The sequence below is a fragment of the Babylonia areolata genome, chromosome 11 (assembly GCF_041734735.1).
Source record: "Babylonia areolata isolate BAREFJ2019XMU chromosome 11, ASM4173473v1, whole genome shotgun sequence".
Taxonomy (NCBI): Eukaryota; Metazoa; Mollusca; class Gastropoda; order Neogastropoda; family Buccinidae; genus Babylonia; species Babylonia areolata.
Window position 1 is genome coordinate 41,829,749 of NC_134886.1, and position 5,000 is coordinate 41,834,748.

At 42.7% G+C, this 5,000-nt stretch overlaps 1 protein-coding gene across 2 annotated transcripts in view; it reads left to right on the forward strand.

The window, feature by feature from the left end:
• Positions 1–1,440: 1,440 nt before the first annotated feature.
• Positions 1,441–5,000, forward strand: part of LOC143287417 (uncharacterized) — a 14,562-nt gene continuing 11,002 nt past the window's right edge. Inside the window, exons 1-2 of one of the 2 annotated variants that reach the window (XM_076595400.1) lie at positions 1,441–1,629; positions 4,823–4,909. The gene's annotated coding sequence lies outside the window, so the exon portion shown is untranslated. Of the gene's footprint in view, positions 1,630–2,122; positions 2,168–4,822; positions 4,910–5,000 lie in introns of those variants that run through there. The other variant, XM_076595401.1, reaches the window with a different exon arrangement.

Consider the following 5,000-nt stretch of genomic DNA (forward strand, 5'->3'; position numbering starts at 1 on the left):
TTCGTACCTGGCAAAATTATGTAAAAAAAACAAAAAAACCGCTCTTTCACAGTAAACAAATACCCTTGCAAACAAAAAAATAATAAATGGGTGGCGCTGTGCTGTGAATAATCTCGTCAGGTAAAGCTGCTCGAATTTTCACTCATAGAAATCTGTTTAGACAAAACGTAACAATGCGAAACAATTCAGTGCAATACAGTACAATGCAGTACAGTACAATACACTCCAATACAATACAATGCAGTGTAATAATACAATCTAGTCCAATCGAATCCAGAATCGATTCCAATCGAATCCAGTCGAATTCAATTCAATACAATACAATGCAATGCAATAAAATACAAAGGTAAATTTTCCATTCGCTCCGGCACCACTTCACAGTGGAAGTTTGTGCCCAGTATTCTAAGCTATTACACACATGTGTCTTTGCTGGCAATGACAGTTTATCCATAAAGAGTATGAGAAAGATTTACACACACACACACACACACACACACACACACACACACACACACAGCCCCAAACCTCCAACCTATTCTGCACCCCGCACCCCCACACACACACACACACACACACACACACACACACACACACACACACACACAGCCCCAAACCTCCAACCTATTCTGCACCCCGCACCCACACACACACACACACACACACACACACACACACACACACACACACACACACACACACACACACACACACACACAAACACACAAACACACACGAGCGTGCACGTGCGCAATCACACACATGCACCGCACCGATAGACAGACAGACAGGTAGAAAGACAGACACCCACAGACAGGCAGACAAACAGACAGTCGGACAGAGATTAATTCAGAAAGAGAGAGAGACAGAGACACAGCGAGGAGAGAGAGAGAGCTCGCGTGCGTCTAATTATCGCAAACAAAGATCCGACGAAACCAGACGAGTGCAGCACAAGAGACTAGAGAGACAGCAGACAGAATTGATGGATAAGAGTAGGGAACAGAGAGAGGGAGAGACAGCGGGGGGGCGGGGGGGGGGGCAGGTGGGGGGGGAGGGGGGGACGTAGAGGTGGGCAGAACGGACTCAACAGACAGGATCAGATAAAAGCAAAGCCTGATAAAATAGAACTTTTTTAAAAAGTGGAACAAAAAAATGGTGCAGGAAACAATAGAATTAATGAGAGGCTGGCTGGAACGGAAATTGCAGGAGAGAGAGAGTGGAGGGGAAAGGGTTGGATGTGGGGGGGGGGTGAGGTAAAGGAAGAGGTGGTGGTGGTGGTGGTGGAGCACCAGAGAGACTGGCGGGGCAGGGGAAGGACGGTGGGCTGGGAAGTGGTAGGGGGCCTGGGAGTGGGGGGGGGGGGGGGAAGGGACGCTGAAAGCAGGGGAGGAGGTGAAGGGTGGGTAGAGGAGGAGAGGGGGGGGGGGGGGGAGAGGACCAAGACCTATTTCAGGGACTCGTCGTGCTTCGGCGCGCGGTTCGCACTGGAGAGGCACTTGTCCGGAAAGAGGACCGGCTGGCTCCTCCTTCCCCTCTCTGTCGGCAAATCTACCACCACCCCCTGCTGTGCACATGCACACACACACATAGACACACAGACGGGCGCTTACGCATCTGAAAGGAGTTTTTGAGGTGAGCATTGTATAATAATGCGCTGTGTTGTGTTGTATCGTATCGTATTGTATCGTATCGTACCTAATTGTATTGTTGTTGATGATTTTTTTCTCTCTTTTTTTCTCTCTTTTTTTGGGGGGAGAGGGGGGTGCGGGGGGGGGGGCGAGGGGGGGTGTCATAACGTAATTATTTTTTGTGAATTTCGGACTGCTTTTCCCGTGGGAAGCGCGTAGCCTCTGACAGTGCAATGCCACCTTGTGTCAGCAAGTGTCTTTGTTTATCTTAACAAAGTGGACTCGTCTACATCATTTTTTTATGGCCAGAAACTAACCTTTTGTTGCCATGCCGTGGGTTGTTGTTGTTGTTGTTGTTGTTTTGCATGATGTACACGTGGGACCTCGGTTTAAAAACAGACACACCCAAATGACTTGTATCTAGACGATCAAGGTCTGCTGGGGTGGAAGAGGAAATAAAAATCCCGATCTGGAATTCGAGGCTGGAAACCTTCGACCCTCACTTCCTGGTCTAATGCATTTCCTCTGTGTCACCACTCCGTGTAAGATTTAGTCATTCATTTGTTTAATTATTCATTTATTCGTGTTTTTATTTATTTATTTATTTATTTGTTTCTTTCTTTCTTTATTTATTTATTTATTTGTTTATTTATCTGTTCATTTATTCATTTGCTTGTCTATTAGGTTTATTTATTTGTTTGTTTATCTATCATGTTTTTGTTATCATACAATCGCAGACAGTGACTGATAATTCTCCAGAATTTTTTTTAAGAATAGTACAAGAGAAATAAATAAAACAATAACAGACAATTCCATCTGAATGGATTTACCTAGTTTGTCAGTTGGTAAGTTATTCACCAAATAGTTGGTTGAGTGAGTAGTCAGTCAGTTAACTGGTTGGTTAGCTAGTTGGCTATCTACCTAGCTATCAACATAAATTGGTTTCATTGTTTGTCATAAGCCATTAAACCAGTCAATAACTTACATTTTAATTGAAAAATAAATAAGACCATGTGTTTTAGTTATCATTTTGCCCAGTACGCTGTCCACGCAAATTTTAACATTTTTGATTACCTTCATTGCTTTGTCTCTGATCTTAAGATTCTCTCTCTCTCTCTCTCTCTCTCTCTCTCTCTCTCTCTCTCTCTCTCTCTCTCTCTCTCTCTCTCTCTCGTGCGTCAGTTTTTGTTTTTTTGTTGTTGTTGTTTTTCTCAATAATCTTCATTGACCAAAGAATTTAATTGTGTTATTGTCTCCTTTTGATTATCAGTTTAGGTTCTCCGGGGTTTTTTGGTTTTTGTTTGTTTGTTTGTATTTTGTTGTTGTTGTTGTTTGTTTGTTGTTGGGTTTTTTGGTGTTGTTTTTGTTTTTGTTTGTTTTTTTGTTGTTGTTGTTTGTTTTTTTTCTGGGGGGTTGCTTCTTGGTCAGTTATCATATTAGTTCTCTCTTATCTTTTTCTCTCCTCTCTTATTCTTTTTTTTTTTTTTTTAAACCATAACCATCACTATGAACATGTACATGTGATAGTTAACTGCTTTTGTTCACGCACTCACTTGGTCAATGATCATACTTGATTTGATGGTCGGTCATTTTGGTTAGATACTTATTTAGGTACCTGGTTAATGCAAAATGGAATAGTTATTTGTGGAAAGAGGTGAGAGATGAGGAATCAATTCAGGTCAAGGATCAGAGTCTCCCCGAGGATACCTCCTCACTGGCGTCATTGCAGGACTTCCCTAGAAAGACTCCGTGGGGTTAACTTGGGGGGGGGGGGGCATTTTGTATAGCAACACACAGGTCGTTCTTGGCGCTGCTGCCAATCCCTTCCTTAACCCTTTCATTGCCAAGCCTATTTCATGTTCAGTGATAAATATTTGCCAAGGTATGTTTTGGTCATAGAGGGTTTTTTTTTTCTTTCTTAAATTCCTGCATGCAAACTACTAAAATAAGCGAAATATAACCCATACTTTTTTCCACGGAAAATGAGCATACCATCTAATTACGATAATTTCACACGAAATTAATGATTTTGTATTCGGACAATTCCTGCAATGACCAGGATATAAACTTTCGTCCTGGGGGACACTTTTTGCTCATCGGAAAGGTGACGGAGACCGAGATTTTCGTCCTGGGGCACTTAAGGAGTTAATGCGAGTCACTGACATAATTATTATTATTATTGTAGGCCGCCGATTTTATTATATTAAAGCGTTCTTGACCTTCTCTCGCCATAAGACTCAAGTTTCCTAGTATCCCTTTGTGAGATATCGTGTGTGTGTGTGATAACTGTATTGTATTGTATTACTCTTTTTGTCACAACAGAAGTGTCTGTGTGAAATTCGGGTTGCTCTCCCTGGGGAGAGTGCGGTCACTAAACTGAGAGCTCCACCCTTTTTTTCCTTTCTTTTTCCCGCCTGTAATTTTTTTTTTTTTTTTTTTTCCTATTCAAATGGATTTTTCTACAGAATTTTGCCAGGGACAGCCTTTTTGTTACCGTGGATTTTTTAATTTATTTTACGTGCGCTAAGTATACGCTGTACACAGGACCTCGGTTTATCCTCTCATCCGAACGACCAGCGTCCTGACCACCACTCAAGGTCTAGTGGAGGGAGAGAAAATACTGGCGATTCTGGGTTTCGAACCAGTGCGTTCAGATTCTCTCGCTTCCTAAACGGACGCGTTACCACACAGCCATCACTCCATCGGTGTTTAATTCCTTGGCTGCTGTCCAGTGATTATCTCTCGTTTTATATGCTGGTTAGCCCCAACACTCGGCTTATATCACAGATTGACATAAGTTTACATTTGGGCCAACAGCAAAGTGAGAGCTGTATTATCAATGGTTTCTCCAGTCAATGAGAAACCATTTACAGCTTGGCCTTTTGTGAAGGACTATGACTCTCAAACTAGGAGGCAAAATTGCACTGGCTCTTAGTGCTGCAGCCTTGTGGGCTAGTTGGCCTTTGGGAACCATCCCAACGCCGACTGTCCTAAAACCCTCTTGGCCGAGAGAGTGGGGATGTACTTGGGCAAGACACTTTCCACTATAAACAAATTCTAGCCCAAATAGTCGGAACAGCAGTTGCCTCCTCTGCTGTTCTGATGGTCATAGTCGGACACGACTGACTATCATATATACATATGGTGGTGTGTGTTTTTTTATGTGGTTTTTTTTTTCTTCTTCTTCTTTTCTGCAGAAAATCTTCACCATGAAGTTGTCTATCTACCTGCTGATGTGTCTGCTGGCGTCACACTGCGTGTGGAGCAGGTCCATTTCTGGAGGCGTAAGTTGCTGTTCAGTGTTCGTGATGAAGATGTTTAATGCACAAACAATTTCTAATCGGCTTGATAAAGATGTACCGTCTTGTATTGTAT